Source organism: Patagioenas fasciata, chromosome 29 (genome assembly GCF_037038585.1).
Source record: "Patagioenas fasciata isolate bPatFas1 chromosome 29, bPatFas1.hap1, whole genome shotgun sequence".
Classification (NCBI taxonomy): Eukaryota; Metazoa; Chordata; class Aves; order Columbiformes; family Columbidae; genus Patagioenas; species Patagioenas fasciata.
The window spans coordinates 3,677,373-3,690,444 of NC_092548.1; the positions used below are offsets into that span (position 1 = coordinate 3,677,373).

The 13,072-nt window shown below is 55.1% G+C and overlaps 1 long non-coding RNA gene across 2 annotated transcripts; it reads right to left on the reverse strand.

The window, feature by feature from the left end:
• Positions 1-3,479: 3,479 nt before the first annotated feature.
• Positions 3,480-6,754, reverse strand: LOC139825859 (uncharacterized). 2 transcript variants are annotated; one of them, XR_011736021.1, is made up of 4 exons: positions 6,525-6,754; positions 6,126-6,189; positions 5,293-5,421; positions 3,480-5,052 (listed from the first exon to the last, which is right to left on the reverse strand). It is a non-coding gene; the product is annotated as an uncharacterized lncRNA (long non-coding RNA). The 2 variants fall into 2 exon arrangements; XR_011736022.1 differs by having other exon boundaries at positions 6,048-6,189.
• Between the last annotated feature and the right edge of the window lie 6,318 nt (positions 6,755-13,072).

Genomic DNA, 13,072 nt, shown 5'->3' on the forward strand with positions numbered 1-13,072 from the left:
CGCGCTCGGCAGGGGCACCGCCATGCTGCGCGCCGCCCGCACTGGAAGGGCCCCGTTCCCATAGCGACGGGGGCCGCGCCGCGCGGAGTCCGGCCTGGAAGGCCCCGCAGCCGTAGCAACGGGTCTGTCTACCGCAGCGCCGGGCTGGGAATGCCCCCCTGCCCTAGCAACAGGGCTGTTTAGCGCGGAGCCTGCCTAGAAACGTCCCCGCAGCCCCGCGGGACGGGCTCTGCCCTCCCCGGGAACCCCTCCCCATCGCCGGCCTTGCTGCTCCGACCGGGCAGAGCCCGCGGAAGGACCGGAGAGGCCCCGCTGTCACCCCGGGGTACCCGGACGGGAGGTGAAGCCCAGCACAAGAACCAGGGGTTTTTCAGAAATCGGCCCGAAAAGGAAAAGCTGCAGTTGCCTGTGGGCTGTGGAACATCCTGGGGGTGCTGGGGAACCGCAGGGCAGAGTCACAGAGCCACAGAATCCCAGCCTGGTGGGGCTGAAGGGGCCTCTGCAGACCCCCAGTCCAACCCCTGCTCACGGGGGGGTCACAGAGCAGATCACACAGGGAAATGCGCGGGGAGGAAAACACAGCCTGGACCCTTCACTTGGCATCGTTGTGTTCTGGAACATGGCCTTTAAAAACCAGAAGAACATCCCAGAGCAACCTCCAAACCCTGCTACCCCCAATCTTGCACCCCCCAACTCTGCACCCCCAGATCCTGCTGCTCCAAACCCTGCACCCCCAAATCCTCCAGACCCACATCCCGATCTCCCAAACCCTGCACCCCACAACCCTGCACCTCACAACCCCTTCACCCCCAAATCCTGCACCCCCAGCCCTACCCAATAAAATTTCCACCCCCAAATCCTGCCCTACCAAGCCCTCCACCCCAAACCACTGCACCCCAAGATCCTGCACCCTAAACCCTGCACCTCCATATCCTCCTTCCCCAAACCCTGCACCCCAAAACACTGCACTCCAAACCACTGCACCCCTAAACCCTGAACCCCCAAATCCTGCACCCCTGGAACCTGCAACCCCAGACCCTGTAGCCCCAAATCAGGCCCCCCAAAATCCTGCTCCCCCAGCCTTGCACCCCCAAATCCTGCACCACCTAATCCTCCAAACCCCTAACACAACCCCCTAACCCCTTGTCCCCAGGGCCCATTGTGGCACCATGGTGACCCCCTTTGTTCCCAGGGCCTATTGTGATGTCCCCAGAACCCCTTTGTCCCCAGGGCCCATTGTGACACCGTGGAGACCCCTCTCGTCCCCAGGGCCCATTGTGACATTCAGGGGACCCCCTTTGTCACTGGTGCACATTGTGACAATCCAGGACCCCCCTTTGTCCCCAGGACCCATTCTGACACCGTGGGGACCCCGCTTGTCCCCACGGCCCATTGTGACATTCAGGGGACCACTCTTTATCCCATGGGCCCATTGTGACGTCCCAGGACCCCCTTTGTCCCCAGGACTTATTGTGACATCCTGGGGACCCCCCTTTGTCCCCAGGGCCCATTGGGACACCGTGGGGACCCCCTTTGTCCCCAGGGACCATCGAGGCTTCCCAGGACCCCTCGTTGCCCCCAGTGCCTCTTCTGACATCCCAGGACCCCACTTTGTCCCCAGGGCCCATTGTGACACCATGGAGACCACACCTTGTCCTCAGGGCCCATTGTGACATGCTGGGGACCCCCTTTGTCGTCAGGGCCCATTGTGACATCCTGGGGATCCCGTTTGTCCCCAGGGCCCGTTGTGGCACAATGAGGACCCCCTTTGTCACTGGAGCCCACTGTGACATCCCAGGACTCCACTTTGTCCCCAGGGCCCATTGTGGCACCGTGGGGACGCCCCTTGTCCCCAGGGCCCATTATGACATTCAGGGGACCCCTCTTTGTCCCCAGGGACCATTGTGACACTATGGGGACCCCCCCTTTTCACTGGGAACCCATTGTGACACCATGGGGACCCCGCCTTGTCCTCAGGGCCCAGTGTGACATCCTGGACACCCCCCATTGTCCCCAGAGCCCATTGTAACATCCTGGGGACCCACCCTTTTCTCCAGGGTCCATTATGACTTCACAGGACCCCCCATTGTCCCCAGGGCCCATTGGACGTCCCATGACTCCCTGTTGTCCCCAGAGTCCATTGTGACACCGTGGGGACCCCCTTTGTCCCCAGGTCCCATTGTGACATCCCAGGACCCCCCATTGTCCCCAGAGCCCATTGTGACATCCTAGGGACCCCTTTTGTCCCCAGGGCCCATTTTCGCACCATGAGGACCCCCTTTGTTACTGGGTCCCATTGTGACATTCCAGGACCTTACTTTGTCCCCAGGGCCCATTTTGGCACCATGGGGGATCCCTTTGTCACTGGGGCCCATTGTGACATCCAAGGACCCCCCCTTGTCCCCAGGGCCCATTGTGACATGCTGGGGACTCCCATTGTCCCCAGGGCCCATTGTGACACCGTGGGGACCCTCTTTGTCCCCAGGGCCTATTGTGACATCCTGGGGACCCCCTCTTGTCTCCAGTGCCCATTGTGACGTCGCAGGACCCCCCATTGTCCTTAGGGCCCATTGTGAAATCCTGGGGACCCCTCCTTTGTTCCCAGGGCCCATTGTGACATGCTGCGGACTCCCTTTGTCCCCAGGGTCAATTGTGACATCCCAGAACCCCCCCTTGTCCCCAGAGCCCATTGTGACATCCTGGGGACTACCTTTGTCACCAGAGTCCATTGTGACATCCTGGGGATGCCCTTTGTCCCCAGGGCCCATTGTGACATCCTGGGGACCGCCCTTTGTCCCTAAGGCCCATTGTGACTTTCAGGGGAACCACCTTTGTCCCCAGGGCCCATTGTGACATTCTTGGGACCCCCTTTGTCCCCAGGGCCCATTGTGACATCCCAAGACCCCACTTTGTCCCCAGGGCCTATTGTGACATCCTGGGGACCCCCCTTTGTCTCCAGGGCCCATTGTGGCATCCTGGGGACCCCCTCTGTCCCCAGGGTCCATTGCGATATCCCAGGACCCCAACTTGTCCCCAGGGCCCATTGTGACACCGTCGGGACCCCCATTTGTCCCCAGGGCCCATTGTGACATTCAGGGGACCCCTCTTTGTCCCCAGGGCTCATTGTGACATCCCAGGACCGCCCGTTGTCCCCAGGGCCCATTGTGACTTCCCAGGGCCCATTGTGACATCCTGGGGACCCCCTTTGTCCCTGTCGAGGGTTAAGATTCCTAACCCCAACTCCTAACCCTAATCCCTGACTCTTAACCCTAACCTCTAACCCTAACCCAGAACATAACGCTAATCCTAATCCTAAACCTAAGCCTAATTCCTAACCCTAAACCCAATCCTAACCCAATCCCTTAACCCTAACCCAAATCCTTAACTCTAAGCCAAACCCAAACCCTTAACCCTAACCCAAACTCCTAACTCTAAGCCTAAGCCCAACCCAGACGCCTAAGCCCAACCCTAACCCAAACTCCTAGCCTTAAGACTAACCCTAAATCCTAACTCAAACTCCTAACCCTAAGTCTAAGCCTAAACCAAACTCCTAAGCTTAAGACTAAGCCTAACCCAAACTCCTAAGCCTAACCCTAACCCAAACTCCAAAACCTAAGCCTAACCCTAACCCAAACTCCTAACCCTATGCCAACCTTAACCATATTCCTACCCTTTCCCCCTAAACCTGAAGTCTTACTGCTTACACAAACACTATTCCCTAACCCCTAACCTTAATCCTTACTCCTAACATTAACCCTAATACTAACCCTTATCACTAACCACATCCCTACCCATAAGCCCTAAACCTAATCCTAATCAAACCCTAATAATAACCCTAACCCTACCCCTAACACCTATCCCTTCATCTAAACTTCTAATATTAGTCCAATCACTTACTGTAATCCTAAAGCAAGGCTAAATCGAAGACCAACCTCTACCCCTAACTCCAACTCTAAACCTAATGCTTAGCCCTCTTACTCTAATCAGAAATCTATGCCTAAACCTAAAACCAAACTCTATCCCTCACCCAAAACCCCTCACCTTAACTCTAACCCTAATCCTAATCAAACCCTGACCCTACCACTAACTCTAACCCAAACGTAACCCTAACCCCAGCCCTACTTCCTCAAACCAACCCCTAACCCCAACCACTTCCACTGACACTACTCTCTATCCCTAACACTAATCAAATCCTAACCCTAACACATGAACACCTAACCTAAACCCAAATGCAAACACATACCCGAACCTAAAATCCTAACTCTCAGACTAATCCCTAGCTCCTAAGTCTAGCACTAACCATAATTCCTAACCCTAAAGCCTAACTCTAACACATAACCCTAATCCCAAACATCACCTAACTGAAACACATACTCCTAACCCTAACAGTAATTCTAACCCTAACTCTGACCCTTGCCCTACGTTTAACCCTATTTCTAACCTTCGATCTAACCCTCCCCCTTAAACATAAATCAAACCCGTAACCCCAAAGTCTAACCCCACTCCCTAATTCCTAAGCCTAACCCTAACTGTAACTCCTAACACTTCCCTTTACCCTAAATCGAACCCTATACCTTAACCCTACTACTTAACCCTAACTTAAACCTCATAGAACCCAATCACAAACTTCTAATCCTAACCCTTAACGCTATGCTCTAACCTCTTGCCCAAAGTTTAATCCTAACTCTAACACTAAGTCTAACCCAAAACCTGACCCATAACCCTCACTCAAAACCCTAACCATGCTCCCTAAGCCTATCCCAAACTCTAACCCTAACTCTATCCCCTAACCCAAAACCTTACCTAACACTAACCCTCAACCTTAACTAAAACCTAACCCTTATCTAAATGCTAAACCTAAACCTAATCCTAACCCTAACTCTAAATCTAACCCTAACTTAACCCTTACACTAAGCCCTAATTTTTACCCTAACTCTAACCTTTACTGTAAATCCTAACCCTAAGACAGCTGGGAGCCAAAAGGCTGAGCTGAGGACGCAGCTGAAGGTCGGCTTTTCAGGATTTGCCTGATGCAGTGCAGATGAGGACAGCCTGCAGAACAGGAAAAGAGGCTGACGTGATCTGAAGGCCAGGTCAGGAGCCCCCCTCTTCCTCCACACTCCACAGTGCACAAGCACAGCACTCAATTGCTACCATCTTAGCCAACCCGAGAGAACAGGAGAGGTGGCTGCTGAAATCACTCCCTCCCCCGGGCCACCTGCCATGCAGTTGTCTCGTGGAGTACTGGCCTTGCTGCCAGTCAGGAGCCTGAGAGCAACTGGCACCACTAACCTCGACTTGCCAAAAGGCCCAGGAGTTGGGCTGGGTGCTGTCCATGGGGAAGGTGTGCTTGGCAAATTGGGAATGAGGTGGTGCGCAATGGTCGCTTCTGCTCGCCTTCCACAGGATGCTGCGCTGCAGCTATTGACATGAAAAAAAAAACAACAAACTTGGTGATCTAAAGAAAAGAGGTTTCCATGAGCCAAGAGAAGAAAATAAGAAGGAGAGCCCAGAGAAAAAGGAAGGGTAAAGACACAGCAGGGGAGAGGAAAGTGGGGGTGGTCAACAAATCAGAAGTGTTTTCCGTTAGAAGCAGAAAGGAAAAAAGGAAGGAGGGAAATGTAAACAACAGAAACCCCAGCGCACTGTCCTGAGCCCTGGCTGCACAGTGGCGCCCAGAGGGCCGGTCCCAGCCACTGCCTGGAGGCTGCAGAGTCTCCTCCTCCCACCACCCCAGGGGACAGGATACCCAGAGAAGATTGGCGAGGCCACCCCGCTCCAGGGACTGGCACCCCCGCCCCTCTGTCCTGAGCAAGAAGACAGGAGGCGTTCCTCCAGCCTTAATCCGGGATGGGAACAACAGCAGGGACCTGGCCCTGCACCCCAAACCAGAGCAATTGCTGCAGCCCTGGGGCTGAGGGGCTCTCCCTGTCTGCCTCCAGCTGAGCAAGACACCCAGCATCTGGTCTACACTGTCCCCAACACAATCTCCAGATCACAAGACACAAGGCACCTATTGAAGACCCCAGGCAGAAGCTCAGACTCACTTTTTGGCACAAAACACCAGCTTCTTGGCTGGTAGTGGTGACATGGTGCTCTGGCCCTGAACAGCCTTCAGGACTCACCTGGCCTGTCACTGGGGAAGACACGGGTCTGTTGGTCACAGCTTTTTTCACCTGATCAGAGGCGCTGGCCCCAAGAGATAAAACAGAGCATGAGCACAGGGCCCCAGACTGCACCAAAACCCTGAGCCTGCCCCCAGCCAGGCCCTGGCCAGCACGCCATGAGGGACGGCTGCACTGTCCCCCACAGCGCGGAGCCTCACTGGAGGAGTCGTGGCTCATGCTCAGGCAACGGGCTCTGCTTTGCCAGACAGAGGCAGCACAACAACAGCAGCTGCTTCCCTCTTGCCCACACCCTGCCTGACACTGGCAGTTAAGCAGCCTTGAGAGCAGGAACGGTGCAGCTGCAGGAACATCCCCTGTGAGAGCAGAGCTCCCCCCACCCAGACCCTGCCCCAGTACCTGATCTCCAGCGCCAGGTCCAGGAAAGGGTCAGAGGTCTCCCAGATGCTCCTGCACACTGAGAACTTCACTGCAAAAGCAAGAGCAGTAAGCACACCCTGGCACAACACCTGCACCCAACACCACCCCAGCACAGCACAGGCAGCTGCCGTGTTCCCCCTCTCCAGCTTTGGGCTCTGGGATGTCGGCACCAGGATTCACAGCGTGCAATTCCACTGCGTGCTGGGACAGCAAGTGCTGCTCCGTAACTGCCAACGTGGGTTCTTCAGCTGGTGGCAAAGAGCTGGGGCCCACAGCCAACAGCATTTTCCATCACCACAACACACCCCACAACCCACAGGAACATCCAGACTGACCAGCTGCAGCTCTGGAGAAGTTACACACACTCAGCAGTTTTCCCAAAAGGTTTTTGCTCCAAGGCTCTCAGGGAAACCACTGCCCTGAGAGTCACAGGCCCAGGACCTGGCAGCCAGCGCTCACCACGGGAGCACAGGGATCTGCCAAAGATCTGGTGAACCAGCACGGTGGTCTGGTGATCCAACCTGGAGACAGCAGCACCAGAGCTCACACTGTTCCTCCGCAATGACCACCTCCGTGAGCCACCGCAGGCTCCAAACCCATCCCAGTGGCAGCTCCTCTCTCCTTCCAGTCAGGAGCATCTTGCCAACATTTATCCAGCACTTGCAGTGGCCACTAAGCAGGCCTGGAGCTGTCAGGAGAAAGGACTCCCTGGAGCTCACCCAGCTCTAAACTCAGCCCCAACCTGCTGCTGCCTCGGCAGCCGGCACTGCGAGCGGCGCAGAGATGGAGCAGTTGGCAAAGAGCTTTGCAAGGCAGAGCCCTCTGGGGCACAGCACTGAGCTGGACCCACTTCCCCTCTGCGTGACCGAGCGTCAGCCAAGAAAGCAGCAAGCGAAATTTCACAGGAACGGAAAATTAACATGGAAACGCTCATTTGTTCCCAGGTCGTACCTGTGGGATCGCCCCGAGGCTCACGGACACACTCAGGTGAAGCAGTCAAGGAGCCGCTGCCTACAGGGACGGCTGGAATCGAGCAGAAAGGAAAAGCGTTTCCATTTCACGTTGTGAAATGACCTGCAGCGCCTGGACGGGGGTCAGGCAACAACACGGGACCCAGACGCATGCTGAAATTGCCAAAGCTGCAGAGGGGCTGCAGACCCCTTGTCTGGGACCTGGCAGCTTCCAAACTACTGTGTCCAGGCCACATGCAACACCCCTCAAGGACCAGATGGACCAACACGGGGCCTCTCAGGGCCTTCTGACCAGGAGACCTCTCACACACACAAAAGGAAACCCACACTAACGTGGGAGCATGGAGCACCAGGGCAAAACATGATCATCCATGTTTCTCCTAAATCAGAGCCTGCTGGCTACTGCAAGGCTCAACTATTGCAAGAAAACGTTCACAAATAATAAACCAAATACTAACAAACGCAAAAGGCCAGTAACCAATGAACACTGAACACTTACCCCTGCGATTCCCCTCAGGCTCAGGAACAGGATTACACCAAGAGGCTTGATCAGCATGGACTGCAGGAACCAAACAGGGAGTCAAACACGGGTGGGAGCTTCCATGGCACGTTGTGATCTCCTGCTTCCTCAGTCACCTGCTGTGATGGGAGAGGGTGAGATAATGACACGAGACACATACAGAGGTGTGTGTTCCCACAGCTAGAAACAGAGCACGGGTGACCTTTTTGCTGAGACCTAGCAGGTTTTCAGGCAAATTGAACATTCATGACTTGTCTGTGTAATACCACCAAGGCACAAAAAGCTTTTGGAAAGCCTCTGAGAGGATCTTGGGTACAATCACACACGAATAACCTATTAAAACACGAGTGTTTATTCGCTCAAGCAGACAGACAGTGACAACTCACCTCTGGGACAGCCCAAGGCTCCTAACCAGGACCCAGCTGAGAAGCTCGATCAACTCTGCCAAGGCCATGTCCTGGAGTCAAGCACAGATCAGAGAGGTTTCCAGGCTCACCGAGCAACACTCCTGCATTCCAGGTAAAAGAGGACATAGACAAGAGAGAAAAAACAAAACACAACACAACATATTTAGGACAACAGTGCCCATATCTTGCAGAAAAATAGCCGTATTTGGGGAAAAAACTGGCAAAATGACAAAATATTCCAAATATTTGGGGGCTAAATTGGTCAATACAGGCAAAACAATCTGAGTATTTGGGCAAAAAGTGGCCCAAAGAGGCAAAAACATCCACACTTGGGTGCAAAGCTGTCGGCAAACATGAAAACATCCCATATTTGGGATCACAGTGCCCATATCAGGGGAAAAAATGGGCAAAAGCACCTGAGTATATCGGGTCAAGAGAGGCAGAAAAAACCAAAGCACCACTAGATTTGAGCAAAACTGGCCAAAAAGGGGTATAACATCCCCAGATTCAGGGTGAAACTGGACCAAAGAGTCGAAGTATGCCCAGATTTGGGTAAAAAAATGGCCAAAAATGGCCCAAACACCCCCAGATTTGGGTATAAACAAAACTGGAAAACCAAAGAACTCCCAGATATAGGCAGAAACGATCCCAAAGGGCACAAATGTGCCCAGGTTTAGCTCTAAAGTGGCCCAAAGTGCCAAAGCAATCCCAGCTTTGATTTGAAACGGGCCCAAAGGCTCAAAGCGCGCCCTGGGATGGGGCCGTGTGGCACGAGGCTGGGGGGCAGGGAGGGCCCCACAGGGACTCAGTGCTGGTTTCTGCCCTGTGCCAGCACTCCCAGCCCCTGCTTGCCCAGAACCTGCCCCTGAAGCAGCCGCAGCCCCTCTCCCCTCCCTGCGGGTGTCTGCCCCCTGCCCACACCCTGGTGCTGCCTGGCTCGCCCTGCCCGGCCCAGCCCGGCTGCTCTCCCGGCCCCAGCCCCAGCCCTGGCCCCACTGCTGCCCTGCTGAGCTGCTCGGGGCTGGGTGCTGCCCCTGCTCGCCCACCTGCTCCCTGCGCTCGGCTGGAGCAGCCTGGGCGTCCCGGGCTGGCAGGGACACCAGGAGGAGGAACAGGGTGAGGACCATGGCCCCCACGCTCGCCCCATGATGCTGCTGCTGCCAAGACACAGCACAGCACGTCACCGAGGGGCTCTGACCTCACAGTCACATTGGAATCACCACATCTGCACACTGCTGCATGGCCTTGTGCTACACCAGCATGGAAGGAACAGAAGTGGAGAAGGGGGCACCTATTTTGGGAGGCAGCTCTGCCTGTGGGAGTGCACAGGCTCTCACTTCTTGCTTCCCAGAAATCAATCAATCAATCAATCAATCCCAAAAGCTACATATTAATAGTAAATTTAAATTAAAAAAGCCAACTTCAAGGGTCTTTACTTGTAGCTATATTTGTCAGGCAGCTCTCTGGGAAGAAACCAGCTTTTCCTGCTAGTTTGACCACAGCTTCAATGCCTTTAAAGCCACCACTTCTGAGCTCTGCTGCTCCAACACAGCCTCACAGCCCAGCAAAATCATAGTGCAGGCAGAAAGCTTCACCATACAGAGATGGAGACAGTCAGGAATACGTTCCTCTCAAAAGCAGACACTGCAAGCCACTCTTCCTCTTGCTTACCAAATTCAGACAGCGTTAGAAAACAACAACAACAAGGAAGCGAGATTCTTCTTTTATGCACCCCATTGTATGGACCATTCAACATCAAGTCCAACCGAAGTCTGAACCTCCGAATGAGAAATGCCATCTTCAAATTTCTAGGAAAATGAAGGGCTTTGAAGTGGCAAGACCATAAAATGTTCATTAAAGCACTGCCATGCAAGTCCGCACCCCTGATCACAGACCACCTGCCCTGGTACCAAAGGCAGGGATGTTCTCAGCTGACATCTGGAAAGCAGCACAAAGTCTCATGTTCTCCAGTGCCAAACATGTAGTTTGGAACTGAAACAGGGCAGTAAACCATCTCCAGTCAGTCTGTTTTCATTCGAGTACATCAGAACAAGTTCAGTTCACGTTCACCAGGAATCACAGCAGGTCCCACCCGTCCCTGCAGACCCCAACACCGCTCCTGTGCAGGGTCCCCAGGAGCAGTAAGCACAGAACAAGAAACCTCCCTTCCAAAGAAGGCCCACAGCTGCTCTTCCAACGAGCTGCATAAGCAGCAGCTGAGAACAACCTCTGCTGTAGCTGCACCAGGCTCTGCTGTCTGCAGAAGGAGAGCAGCTCCTAAATGATCCCCAGCCCTACAGACACAGCCCAGGGCAGTGATGAGGAACCACCAGAGTGCAGGGACACCTGGCCATTCAGTTGAAGCTGCTGGGGAGAAGGACAGAGGACCAGCAAGAGACAAATCAGACAAGAGAGAAGACAGAGGAGCTGAGAGAGAAAGAAACACACAGGGAAAAGGACGGAGAGATGAAGGCAAAAAGGCACAATGAGCTGGGATGAGACAGGGAGGAAGAACCAGCAGGGCTGATGAGCAGGACAGAGGGATGGGGAGGGGGGAGGAGGAGAAGCAGGAAGGGGCTGGAGAAAGACAGGGAGGGGGATGCAAGATGGAGAGACAAAAAGAAAGACAGGGAACAGAACAAAGGGAGTGAGAAATAAAGCAAAGTTGGGATCCAAATGAAGAGACTGGAAAGGGGAAACATGCAGCAAGGAGCTGGAGAAAGAGGAAAAGAGGGCTGAGGAGCAGGAAAGAGGAAGAGAAGACAACGAAAAGGCAGAGCCAGCTGGACAGGGGTGATATAGTGAGAAGGGATGGCACTGGGAACAGGGATGGGAGACAGAAAGAAAACCAGGACAGAAAGACATCAAGAAGGAAGAGGAGCAGTAATCTGGACAGAGCTGGAGAAAGAAGCAGCCGGGAAAGGGAAGACAGGCAGAAAGACAGAAGGGGAGCAGGAGAGAGAAAGAACAACAAGGGTTGGGGGCAGGACAGAGATTGGGGAAAAAATCCTGGGGCGGGCAGCAAGATGGAGAGGGAGTAAAAAAGAAGAGGGGCAGGAATAGGTGCAGGGAGCAGGACAGAGGGATACAGTGAGAAATGATGGGGCAGGGAGCAGGACACAGCAACAGAGCAGAATGTGACAAAGAGAAACGAGGGATGATGAGAAGCACAGAGCAGCGGAGACAGAGAGGGAGATACGAGAAACCCTGCACAGAGGTGGAGACGGGTGGAGGAAACGGTGAGGAAGAAGCAGAGAGGGGCAGAGAGAGAAGAGATGAAGAGGGAGAAGGACACGGTAGGAAAGAGGAGGGAGCAGGGAGGGAGGGAGGGGAGCACAAAACAGGACGAAATGAGCCCAAGGCCCCAGCACTCACCACAGTTCCTGCTCTCTGCACTGCCAGGCAAGCTGTGCAGTTCAGGCACTTCTGTCTGCCTGTCTTTCCCTCCCCTCCTATTCTGTAGCTCCAGCCGTTTGTCCATCCCGCACCTAAGAGAACACATGGGTGTCTGACAGCTCTCACAGCACGAGGCTCCCCAGACGCACCCCACACACACACACACTATACGGCCGGACAGTGATTTTCCCCACTTACACAGGCCCTGCGGTGCACGTTTGTGATCTGCTCTGCTGAGGCTGCTCACAGGGACTCTTCCTCACCCAGAGGGGCAGCTGTCTCTGGTGCAGCTGCAGCAGCAGCTGTGGGGATCCCCTGCACTTCACCCTCCAGCTGCTTCCCCTTCTCCTGCTCTCTCCAGCCCCAGCCCCAGCTGCTCCTCTCCAGAAAGTGCCCCCTGCCCCCTCCCCCGCCCAGGAGAACAAGGCCAGAGCAGCCCACACACACCTGGGCCAGAGGCAGCAAGACATCTCCAGGGCCCCAGAGGGAGGAAAAAGGGCCCCAGGGCTGGGCCGGGCGCTGCTCGGCCTCGGGCAGCTCCACGGGCGCCATGGCAAAGCTCACGCTGGCCGCCTGCAGAGCAACCGCCTGCTCAGCCTGGGCTGCGCCACCATTGGTCGGGAGGGCTGTCAGTCTCCTCCCCTAAGCTGATCCTGCAGCTGATTGGCTGCCTGGGCAGTGATTCTGTCCTGCTTTGGGGCTCGCCCTGCCCTGAGGTGATACTCTCTCTGATTGGCGGCCTGAGGGGTTACTCCCCCCACAGTGTCCGCCTTCCCTGAGCCGCTCTTTTCTCTGATTGGTTGTCTGGGATTTCCCACTGGCTCCCCCCACCAAATGATTGGTCAGGTTATTTGTCAATCATCCCTCTGCTGCACTCCCACCAGGTGTGATTGGTGCAGCCAGCACTGCCCGCCCCTGAGCGCTGCCCAGTTTGTCCAACTGTCACCAACTGTCCTGCAGGTCTCAAAGCTCGATTGGCTGCTTACGTTTCAATCACATGACTTGCCCCGCCTCCTCAAATGTGATTGGCTGCATTTCATCCCCTGGCTGTCCACAGACTTCCGGGCGGTTGTTGCCAGGCAGTGGCTCCACCTGAAAATGAAGCTGCGGGCCCTGACCAAAGGCCGTGGGTGATGAAAGACGCGTTGGGACCCTAAACATGAGGATTTGGCCCCAAGAGGGAGGCTCTGGGCGCTCAGAAGGACGGGCAGATGCCACAGATGGCGCTTTGGG